The sequence below is a fragment of the Sapajus apella genome, unplaced genomic scaffold (assembly GCF_009761245.1).
Source record: "Sapajus apella isolate SASKATOON/1434 unplaced genomic scaffold, GSC_monkey_1.0 scaffold2, whole genome shotgun sequence".
In the NCBI taxonomy this organism is placed as follows: Eukaryota; Metazoa; Chordata; class Mammalia; order Primates; family Cebidae; genus Sapajus; species Sapajus apella.
In genome coordinates, this window is record NW_022436942.1 from 11,150,768 (window position 1) to 11,163,579 (window position 12,812).

The 12,812-nt window shown below is 40.2% G+C and overlaps 1 pseudogene; it reads left to right on the forward strand.

Annotated features, from left to right (window-relative positions):
- The first annotated feature begins 8,294 nt into the window (after nt 1–8,294).
- LOC116558363 lies at nt 8,295–9,253 on the forward strand (annotated as a pseudogene).
- Nucleotides 9,254–12,812: the final 3,559 nt, after the last annotated feature.

The window sequence follows — 12,812 nt, forward strand, 5'->3', positions numbered from 1 at the left end:
CTACATGATGCTGAATTTTTTGGAAAGGCTGACTATTCTGGGAGCGTGGACCTTCTATCTTTACACACATACACTTAACCTTCTTCGTCTCATACCAGGATACACACCCCTGTACACAAGTACATACCAGACTCCAGTAGCCCCATGCCATTTTATATCTTCAGGCACCTTTCTTCTATTTCTTACAATCTGAAGTATTTCCACTCATTTTCCTACACTCATTTTCTTCTCTCTTCCTTTCTTTTATACACAGCCAACTTCTTTCTTTTACATTCTAGGTCATACCTCTATTAGGAGTTATGGCTAAGCCATTTTAGTGGTTGAAGTAAAATATTGTTTTTAATGTTACCACATTGAAATGTTCAATAACTAAAATGATCCTTCACATTCTCCAAAAAGACACTTTAAAAGATTGTTTTTCTTTACATGGAAAGGAACAATTCATCATTATAAAGCTATGGGGGCTGGGAAATATGGCAGCAGCTTCATCTACCTGCTTCCAGATGAGGCTGGTTTTGGCAATCCAGATAAGTGTGTCTCTCTTGGGAAAGGGAAGATGGTATCATAAGAGATAGGCCAATATGAAGAAAATCAGTCAAATAGTAAGTGACTGACTACCAATTCATTAGAAAACCAATTTGCCAAAAAAACAATTTTCAACATGATTCACCAAGAACTTGTTGCTTTGCAGTTCTTGGCACAACCACTTGAAAAATTCCAAGCTTAAAATCATTGAGTATCTTCACACTCCCATTATATCAATTCATGACTCACAGTCACAGGCATACAAGTCCCTTCCCATCTATGTATAAAAATATTCCTAGTGCATACTTGTAATGCAACTCCTTTCTCTCTCTGTCAAGAAAGGAAATCTGTAAATTATAGGAGGCAGGAAAAGCAAGAGATTGGAAGAAAAATATATTGGAAGATAAAAGTTCACTACACTATTTTTAAAAATTGAGATGGATGATATGCCTTATTTCTCAAAAATTTAAACCTAAGGAATAGTCTTTCTCCAAAGTAAGCTTATATATTGAGCACCCTCACTGCAACAGACATTCTTGTTACTTTATTATTTGTCAGAAGAAAATTATAAATCATTACATGGGAAAATGAGTCATATGGCCAATTCATCTATTGACAAATTGCTATCACCTGAAATCAACTTTGATGAAATCATCTAGAATCATTATAAAGGTTCTCTTTTAAACAATTCCAGAATGTATGAATTTTCTCTCGAGAATTTTTAAGTTCATTCTTTTTTTTTTATTCTTAGTAAACATGCCAATGAGCTGATTGAAACAGTGAATCACTCATCAATATATACTTATTAAGTATGTAAGATAAAATATTTCATCAGACACTTATAGGTGAAGAAAAGAAAAGAAATACTAATGAAATAGGTGATGAAAATTCTTTGCTGAGTTGGAAGACAAAATATTCATATACTGGCTGACTTGAGAACATTTACAAAACATCCTATCAACGGGTTCACAATGGTGCCACACAGTGTGATGTGCTAACAGCTCTGACCTCCTGCTCCTCATGCCCATAATCCATTCCCAATGTCTATGCATGAAACTCATCTTTTTTCCTCTAGCATGACGTCTTTTTACCTTTCAAGATAAAACTTCTTTCCCATTTTCAAATCATAAGATATTCTTCTCCCCAGGCAAATCATTTTAAACCTTACAGGTATTTTTACAGTTTTTGTTGTTTGACTCACCCATGTCTGTTTTGATTTTAAATTCAATAGGTAAAAAAACTGAATGTGGTTTATTTCCTAGGATTGAAAATGCTTAAAAATATACCAGTTAATATTTTAAAAAATATATTTATCTATATACATATGTAGATGATGATTTTAACCAATATATCAGGGATCAGATGTCTTTAAATATCTACTTTTGCAATCCTTCTGGTATTCAGGGAAAGCTTGGCCCAAGTTAAAAGGCCAGGTGACTAACCAGTGAGCCAAATGAAGATCTACAGAGAATACAGGAGGCTTAAAAAAAAATGCCTGTAGTTTCAAAAGATGAGTTTTTTAATTTAAATTGCAGCCAAAGTTCCCAAGGATCCACAAAGAAATCAGCCAGTGTCAGGTCTCAAGGTTTTGAGGTCTCTGACATTATACATAATTTTTCAGACATGCATCTTAATTACTTGAAGATACTTTTAAAAATAACCAAAATATTACAACAGATCCTGAGGCATGGGAAGAGAGTACAAGAACTGAGTAGCACAGTTCTCCGGGGTAGTGACCACATTTCCTCCATTGTTTCATATAGCAGTGTGCATAAGGTTGATGGGCAATAAATAAATTAATAAAACATTCACACAATTATGAGCTTCCATGACTGCAGGGATTTTTCATAGAAGATACAAATAATATTTCATAAATACCGACAAGCAAAAATGGTACAATTATGTAGTTCGATTCTTTTCAAATACTTGTTGATGTCAGTATAACCAGACATGCCTTCTTCCACGTATTCAGCCTTAGCTGCCTTTAGAGACTATTCAAAATTTAACTAATGCACTGGATTCATAGTTTGCTATGTTTGAGCATCAGCATGGTAAGAATTAACAAAACAGAAATGTCTGTTTTTAACATACCCATTGCACTCCAAGATTTGTTACAAGTCCACATCTGCTATTTGGGTCCTACCTCATATACTTTATTTATGAGAAAAAAACATATATAATGCTGAAGTTTTAAATCCTCGAAATGCAGAGCTGGAAAAGCCTTTAAAGATGTTCTAGTCCTGCCATCCAAGTCTAAATTCCTCCTCATTCAAGTCTAGACACAGAGATTCATTGCTGGACTGCAGCATCCATACATTTTTGGTCTGCCTAAAGCAAGAGTTGGCAAGCTATTTCTGTAAAGGGTCAGAAAGTAAATATTTTAGACTTTGTGGGTCATATAGTCTTAGTTGCAACTACTTCTCTCTGCCTTTGTAGTGTAAAAACAACCACAAACAACATGTAAACAAGTGAACACAGCTGTGTTCCATTAAAACTCTATTTACAAAACAGACAGTGGGCAAAATTCAGCCAACCTCTGCTCTAAAGAATTTGCTATCAAGCATGGAGCATCAAGATGGGTGGAAAAAATAGCCTAAATAATGCGAATAATGGCAGGGCACCGTGGCTCACGCTTATAATCCCAGCTCTTCGGGAGGCTGAGATGGGTGGATCATGAGGTCAGGAGTTCAAGACCAGCTTGACCAACATGGTGAAACCCCGTCTCTACTAGAAATACAAAAATTAGCTGGGTGTAGTGGCGCAGCCTGTAGTCCCAGCTACTCGGGAGGCTGAGGCAGGAGAATCGCATGAACCCAGGAGGCGGAGGTTGCAGTGAGCCAAGATCACACCATTGATTGCATCCAGCCTGGGTGACAGAGCGAGACTCTGGCTCAAAAATAAATAAATAAATAAATAAATGCAAACAGAATTCATCATACTCATGATGAATATCAGCAAAAAACTATCCCTGGCTTTTCAGTCGAAAGGACTCGAAGTTTTTTTAATAAATTGAGCTTCTTACTAAATACTTCTGTTGAGTCCTATTAAGTAAAGTTCACCTTCCTCTACTCTACCCCTCTAGCCAACCCAAAGTCGAGATAAAAGAAAGAAGCTGCCAGGCGTGGTGGCTCATGCCTGCTATTCTGGCACTTTGGAAGGCCAAGGTGGACAGAACACGTGAGGTCAGGAGTTTGAAACCAGCCTGGCCAATGTGGTGAAACCCCATTTCTACTAAAAATACAAAAATTAACTGGGCATGGTGTGGTGCATGCTACTCAGGAGGCCGAAGCATGAGAATCATTGAACCCAGGAGGCACAGGTTTCAGCGAGCCAAGATGGTGCCACTACACTCCAGCCTGGGTGACAGTGAGACTCTGTCTAAAAAAAAAAAAAAAAAAAAAGGGAGAGAGACAGAGAAGCTAACACATCCAAGCAATCATTTACATGCATTTTGGATATTCTTAAGCATTATGTTATTTTAAAACAAAATTAAATACACACTGGTTGATAAGGAAAGACTGTTATAGCTCTGTCCTAAGTGGCTGGCACCCAATCATATGCAGATAATAGAGGTGATCTGAGAACATTGGATCCAGGAGTAAAGGCAGTGCTCAGCTCCACATGGAAGCTGATGTTGAAATGAGATACAGCACAGCCTATTACAAAGCCCATGAGCTATGGTATCAGAATCACCTGGATTTGGATTGTTTCTGGAATTCAGTAATTCTGAAACACTGGACATGTTTCTTAAATTTTGTTGAGCTTACAGTACCTCATATATGAAATGGAGATAATCATATTTACCTTTCAGGATTGTTAGGAGGGTCACATTAGGTAAGTCCTGCAAAGTACCTAGCACAATGCCTGGCACACAAGAAACACTGACATTCTATGCAGAAAGAATAATGATTGCTCTGTTACAAAACTTAGCCAACTCATCACCATTTGCAAAAATCTGCAACCTGAGACAAAAAAAACACATCTAACTTTAAGGAACTGGCTTGCTTCTATATTTCTGGAGGAAAATGTCAGTTGCTTTCACCTTGCTAAGTAATAGTTATATGATCAAGAGCTTAGGGCATTGAACTTAGCACAGAAGTTACCTGTTTCCCTCACTTTTACTTTTCCTACAACTCTTTGGTTATTCAATCAGGTTTGGAGCCAGAGTTAAGTCACTTAAGTTTCCTTTCAGGTGAGAACTCATGACTCAGTAAATAGAGATTCCAAAATGGTGTATGCTAACCAGGTCTTCAAGTAATCAACAATGAAAGGAAAGTCTTACTTGTTTTCCTTTGAAGGCAGCCGTAAGACCACCCAGGAGCTTGCGACGCTGGAGAAAGTAACAGCATGTTTATGTAGGAATGTGAGCTGCATAGAACATGGAACACCTGTACTCTGTGGTCTTCACAGACCCAATTAGCTTCTGGAAAGAATTCAGGGTAGAAATCCTTAATGGGATGCCCCAGAAAGTGCCTCAATTCTGAACACTGAAAAGTGTCTTCAGCTCTGCCTGCTGTGCATAATATATATTCACTAAAAACTACTTAGTTACCCAGAGAATACCACATAAGTGTCTTTGACATTCAGAAAAGAGACTTGACTTATTTATAACGAGAACTTACGGTGTTGTTAAAGGAAACCGTAAGTCAGGTTTCCTTTATCGGAGACTTTCAAAATCCAGAGCCATTCAAATAGGGAATCGGCTGTCCTGTTAGGTAGCAAATTCGCCATGATTGGAAGTGATGATCTACCAGAGGTATTGTGGAAAGTATCCCTATAATGGAAGGAAGATGTGTCTAAATTGTTTTATTCTTATATAGTTATTGAACAAGCATTTTTTTTTCTTTTCTTTCTTTTTTTTTTTTTTTGAGACACAGTTTCACTCTTGTTGCCCAGGCTAGAGTGCAATGGCGTGATCTCAGCTCACCACAACCTCTGCCTCCCAGGCTCAAGCATTTCTTCTGCCTCAGCCTCCTGAGTAGCTGGGATTGCAGGCATGTACCACCACACCCGGCTAATTTTTTATTTTTAGTAGAGAGGGTTTCTCCATGTTGATCAGGCTGGTCTCGAACTCCCGAACTCAGGTGATCCACCAGCCTCGGCCTCCTAAAGTGCTGGGATTACAGACGTGAGCCACTGCACCCAGCCTCTGAATAAGCATTTTGAGCATCAAATATGAGTTAGTACTTTTGAAATTCTGGCACACTGATAAGGGTTAAGAATATAAAGGAGGCCGGGCGTGCTGGCTCACGCCTGTAATCCAGACTCTTTGAGAGGCCAAGGCGGGTGGATCATGAGGTCAGGAGATTGAGAACATCCTGGCTAACAGGGTGAAACCCCATCTCTACTAAAAATACAAAAAATTAGCTGGGTGTGGTGGTGCGCACCTGTAGTCCCAGCTACTAAGGAGGCTGAGGCAAGATAATTGCTTGAACCTGGGAGGAGGAGGTTGCAGCCAACCAAGAGGGTGCCACTGCACTCCAGCCTGGGAGACAGAGTGAGACTCTGTCTGGAAAAAAAAAAAAAAAGAATATAAGGGAAAACATAAAGATATTTTTGTCCTTAAAGGACTTAAATATGAGATGGGAAGATAGATGGGATAGCCAATGAAGACTGTAGAGCACAGATGCTACCCCAAAGAAATGCACAAAGGTAGAGCACCTACCCTAGCAAGTAATGATCAGGGAAGGGTTCCTGGAAGAGGCGACACTGAACCTCAAGAAGTTAAGTAACCTAAGTTGGTCAGAAGGAAGAAGGAGGCAAGAAACCATTCCAAGAAAAAGAAACGACATAATCAAAGGCACAAGAGGGTCACAGAGATGAAATAACACTTCAGCCAGTCTAGCGGGTTGTCGTTAGTGGTGGATCCCAGAGCTCTGTCATCAACCTGTCCCATTCATTTTCATTAAAAAAAAAAAAAAATGTGTGCTGTATTATCTGAGATAATACATAACACATTTAAATAGCAAAATTAAGACCTCAGGCTGGGCGAGGTGGCTCAGGCCTGTAATCCCAGCACTTTGGGAAGCTGAGGTGGGTGGATTACCTGAGGTCAGGAGTTCGACACCAGCCTGGCCAACATGGGGAAACCCCATCTTTACTAAAAATACAAAAATTAGCTGGGTGAGGTAGCAGGTGCCTATAATCCCAGCTACTTGGGAGGCTGAGGGAGGAGAATCACTTTTTGAATCCAGGAGGCGGAGGTTGCAGTCAGCCGATATGGTGCCCCTGTACTCCAGCCTGGGCAACAGAGAGAGACTCCATCTCAAAAAACAAACAAACAAAAAAGATCCCAAAGAGGATGCAGTAGAGATTTAAGAAATAATTGTTGAATCGGTAACTCTTGACAGGATTAGATGGGTGCAGAAATACAGTGTAGGAGAGAACTGGGCAAATAAAAGCACATATAAAGAAAGATTTAGTAATCCGAGGTAAATAAGGCAAGCAGACATCCACAAATTCATCACCAAGATTAACATCATGTTACATGCATTCTGGATAACATCATGTTATTCTTGGTGATGAGTTTGTGGATGTCTGCTATTTTATTTTCTGCACGTTTAAATATTTCATAATTTTAAAAAGCACTTGGGATTTTGGTAACTATAATACAACAATAGGATTTAGTTGCCAAAATTCAAATGCAATTTTTGGCTGTCGTAAGGGAAGTCAGAATTCAGAAGCAAAGACGTGTCCGTCTCCTTTATTCTATGCTGACCTGATCCCATGTGCACAGTCTGAACAGTCCAGGAATTTATGTTTAGGGGCACATGTTTGGCTCTGTTCCAAGGAGAAATACAAGTGAGTAGGAGCTCAAAACTATGTTCAATGAGAAACATTTGAAGGAATGATGGCGTTTCATGTGGAGTTGTCTCAAAAATTCTAATCACTGTCTTCAAAACGCTTTGCTGGAGATAACATGAAACTTGCTGTATGTAGCTTTAGAAGACAGGCCTACAGTGATGTCATGTCCTAAGGGTGTTAAGTGGACACACATTCAATTAGATGACTCTGCAAAAATAATCCTATTTTTAGAGATAAATACAATTAAGTAGTGTGGGTGGCTCCTTCAGCCATTCTGCTTACTGAGTGTATATGTTCCCCAAAATGAGCAGGAGACAAGAAGAATGAACTCTCCCATCTCAGGTCCATTTTGCCCCTCAGAACATGAGTATCTCCCCAGTCGGAGTGTAATTCTAGCTTTAAAAATACATATTTCTTAAATGTATCCAACTCCATTATGCAAGCCAACTACATTTTCTGCTTCTCAACCAAAGAAACAGTAATCAGTCCAACATGAGCAGGAATGCTGGCTACAAATCATAGGCTAATAATGGTTGGGTTGCTTTCCTGAGGAACTTTCAAGATGACGTTTGGCCATATTCAATTGCTGCCTCACATTGGCTTTAGAACCAAACCTCCTGCAAAAGATACAAATTCACAATAGAACCAAAAGTTAAAATTGCAGGGATAATGGTTTTAGCTTAACCCAAGGAAGACTCCTTTAACACCTAACTTCTTTGAGAAATTAAGAGGGTTCTCTCTGACCTCAAAGATAATTAAACAGAAACTAGATGATAGCTTTTCATTGCAGATGGGACTCAGGCATTTGACAAGAGAGGCTAATCAGACCTAATCTAACTGATCTCTTATAATCTTGAGGTTCTAAAATTCTGTGATGCAGCCTTTCCGTGCTACCTACAGAGGGGTCCATATGGCATTGTTCTTAATTTCAGATTCCTGTCATAACTTAAAAAGAAACTTTCAGAATGTCCGGAGCTCTTGATGTCCTGCAAGTGAAGGAGAAGGTTGTCCTTAAGTTCTTTGCAGTAGGAACCCACTTAGGTGGCACCAACATTGACTTCCAATGGAGCAGTACATCTATAAAAGGAAAAGTGATGGCATCCACAGATCAATCTGAAGAGGGCCTGGGAGAAGTTTCTGCTAGCAGCTTGTGCCATTGTTGCCATTGAAAACTCTGCTGATGTCAGTGTCATATCTTCCAGGAATACTGGCCAGAGGGCCGTGCTGAACTTTGCTGCTGCCACTGGAGTCGCTCCAATTGCTGGCCGCTTCACTCCTGGAACCTTCACTAACCAGATCCAGGCAGCCTTCCGGGAGCCACGGCTTCTTGTGGTTTCTGACCCCAGAGCTGACCACCATCCTTTCACAAAGGCATCCTGTGTTAACCTACCTACCATTGCTTTGTGGAACACAGATTCTCTTCAGTGCCACGTGGACATTGCCATCACAGGTAACAACAATGGAGCTCCCTCGGTGGCTCAGACGCGGTGGATGCTGACCCGGGAAGTTCTGCGCATGCGTGGCAGCATTTCCTGCAAACACCGTGGGAGCTCATGTCTAATCTCTGCTTCTACAGAGATCCTGAAGAAATTGAAAAAGAGGAGCAGCCTGCTGCTGAAAAGGCTGTGACCAAGAAGGAATTTCAGGGCGAATGCTCTGTTCCAGCTCCTAAGTTCACTGCTGGAACTGAAGTTGCAGATTGGTTTGAAGGCATACAGGTGTCCTCTGTGCTTATTAAGCAGTTCCCTCCGGAAGACTGGAGCCCTCAGCCTTCCACAGAATAGTGGTCTACAGCTCCCACTGCTCAGACCACTGAATGGGTAGGAGCAACCACTGAATGGTCTTAAGCTGTTCTTGCACAGGGCTCTGAAGCAACATGAAAATAAGGTTGATGGAAAAGAAACATTAGTTTCTAAAAAATAAAATAAAATAAAATTCTGTGCTGCAAAGACTAGCGTCATTCTAAGTCATGGCATAGTTCATATCACATTGTTACTCTTTCCATCCTTCTTTCCTTAGGTTTCTTATTTTCTGATCTTACAAAAAAAAAAAAAAACTTGCTTTTTCAAGAAGCATTTTCCAATTTATCTCAGTTCTAATGTAATAGATGGTAGAGTATTTTAGGTACCCAGGAATGGTAACTGTTGCTGCATTATTAATGATAACTCCATTAAATCTTACCTTCTTTTTTCTTAGTTCACAGCACTCATTTTGCAGGGAGCTTTTACTTTTTCCTGTGGCTAAATCTTAGGAACTAAATATCCCAGTTTAGATGATTTCTTTAAAAGTGGATGTTTAAACATATGAAATTTTTAGTACCAACAGCAAACTTCCAGTAAAAGGGGAGAGCTCAGGGTTGGAATTACCTATTGGTGCATTTAAAAAAATCCAAAACTTAGTGGCTTACGTCTTTTTCTCCATCTCACAGATCTGCAATTTGGGCAAGGCTCAGCGGGGACAGCTCAGCTCAAATGCTGAGGATGACTTCTGGAGCCTGGAGTCATTGGATGGTTACTCATGCACAGTAACCTTCAGATGACTCCAGGCTCCAGGAGTGGTGAGTGATAGCAGCTGATTGGAGGGACCACAGCTTGGGGTGGTCAGCTGGAACACGTTACTATAGTCTCTCTCTGTGGCTGCCTGGCTTCCTCGCAACATGGTGGCAGGGTCCTAAGAGCAAGTGTCTTAAGAATGCCAGGTAGAAACTAGATCTTTTTTTATGGCCAGCCTTAGAAGTCACATAGTGTCACTTCCACCATAGTCAAAGGCCCTCTCAGATTTATAAGAGGAGTGTCAATATCAAGTTGTAAGAAGAGTACATATGATGGAAGATGTACTGCAGCCACCCTGGGAAGTACAATTAGCCATGAAATGGATGATTGATTTGGAAACAAGAAGACTGGGAACCTGCTCAGTTTGGTTGTTTGCATTCTGTATTGGAAAAAGAAAACTGCATGTGTTGCATCTCCTTTGTTCTGATGTTAATCTTGAATTTATGGTTTCAAAGTCTATGGATTTTTTTAGGTGATTTGGCTACTTGATTAAAATAGATGTAGGGAAGGTAAAACAGGTGTCTGAATTTAAGGTAAAGAAAGCCATGTGCAGACATGAATTTGATGAATAGTTTGCTATGGCTACATTAATTGACAACATTGCTGTCAACACTAGTCTTGTAAAAGACCTCTTTTCTCCCACTTGTGCAGACAGTTGGACATATGCTGGGGCTCAGTACTTAGAGCAGAGCAAACATGCTACAATCACAAAATGTAAGAATTAGCACAGGGGTCTAGAGAATGGAAGATTCTGGCTAGTTTGCCCTCTCTGCTCCATTTCTTAAACTTCTGTCACCATTGCACCCCGAACTACCTAGCCAACAAAATAACAGATTCAACACAAACCAAAAATTTACTACCTAATTAAAGCATCTAACATTGTTTTAAATCCCAGTATAGTTTTGAGTGAGCAGTGGGCTCGCTGCAATACATACATGCATGTATATATGCATGTAAGTGGCCGATTGTTCTGAAACTTTGTAAGGATCTCCCAAGGACTAAATTTTCAAAAAATCTACATTTGGAGGCTTCCAGATGAATGGTTTCCTCTGGTTCACTCAGGCAAAAGAAAGGAAGGAAACAGAAAAAGGAGGAAGGGAGGGAGGGAGGAAGGAATGAATAAGAGGACATAGGGGGAAGAATTCCCTAGGGATTTTGACATTGAATTCTCCTATGTAGATACATTGCTACTGTTCATTTCCAGTGTTTCTCTGAATAAAAGTCATAAATGTGGTGAATGCCATGACAGGCATGTGATTCTGCAGCATTATAAAGACCAAAAAACTAGCTCATATTATATTCATATGACTTTTCTTTGGAAGCCATACTAAATTTTACAAACTACAGTGACCAACAATAATTTTTCTGGTAAGCAAGAAATACATAACTCTTGCTTATTCTTCCAAATATGGTGGAGAAATAAGCCCAATAAAATGATGACAGCTGAAACAGCATCTCTAAAGCAAAAGTTATGCTAGTAGGCTACTCTAGAACTGTTTTTCCTCTCCTTCCCTCCTGTCTTACCTCAAGAGAACAAATGCTTCTTGACCTCCCTTTATCCCAAAGCCCATAGTCCTCCACACAGTCCAATAATCAGCTCTTCCGAGTTCCTGCTGTGAAACTCAGGTGGTGAGTTCAGTGGGCCTGACAATGAGATAAGATTTACTGAACTCATCCATGCCTGAGTTCAGTAAATCCATTGGTTGAATTACCCAGGTTGAGATTTATTAATTTAAATTTCCCTAAAAATACACTGCAAAACATTCCTAATTTCTAAAATGTCATCAGTACTAGCTTTTGGAGTTCAAAGGTTCAAGAGAAGTTTGTGGATGATAAGAGAGTGTTAAGTTCCCCCTCAGAAATGTTTGGGAAGATAGATATCTTTTTTCAGTCTAGATTAAGGGTCAGGAGAGCGCATACATGTAGTATAGAAAGGAAGGGAGTTTCCTCTCAACAATAGTGTCATGGCTCAAAAGCCCAGTGGTCAGCTGGAACCAGACCAAACACACACCTTGGGAAACAGGGACATTAATCTGTCTGGCTTGTGGGTGTGAGATGATTCTTTGGAGGCCAAGGGACAATGAGGTAACCAGGAACAAAGAGGAATGAAGGGGATTTGAGAACAGAGGGGGAGAATCGATAAAATGAGTAAGAATTACGGGTTTCTGTCTGCTGAGAATAAACAAGGGGTTTCTGGTGAGATGGAGTCAAGCACAGAAAAACCTGAAATATCAGGTGACATATAAGGCCAGATAGGGAAGGCTGTACTTACCTTTGTTAAATGTAAGGATTTACTTTATAAGGTGCTAGGTCTGATACCAGGGAGTTGAGGAATTCTCAACAGGACATTCCAATGTGAGCTGCATCTGTCTAGGGAGATTTGCTATCAGTACCAGCAAGTATCCCCCAAAATAAACATAACCCAGGGTGGTCTCTGGGCACCCGCCCCCTTCTCCCTCCTGAGAGTTGGGGGCTTCTGATAGCTGGCATGCCTCCCAGCTAAGAGTCATGTGTCCCTGCCACCCTGGCAAATTTACAAGTGAGCTGTGGCAAATTTACAAATTTACAAGAGTGCTGCAGAGCTGGGAAAACACTGGCCTAGTGGGATGGCTGAAAGTTCTCCTGTTTCTTCCCAAGCAGAGCATGTCCTTTGTCTTTTAGAGTGTTCACTTATTTTTCAATTCTGCTCAGACACTCAAAACAGCCCCCTTTCCCCAAGCCCAGTCAAAACTAGCGAGTTTTAGCAAAACTCATGTTTTCAAAATAAAGTTGTGGTACAAATTCAGAAAATGAGTGCCTTTGACAGTTGGTTCTCATTAAAATTCTTACCTTAAGGATTTAAAACCTGGTTTCACAGCACACACACACACACACACACACACAAACACACACACACACACACACACACACACACACACACACACACACACA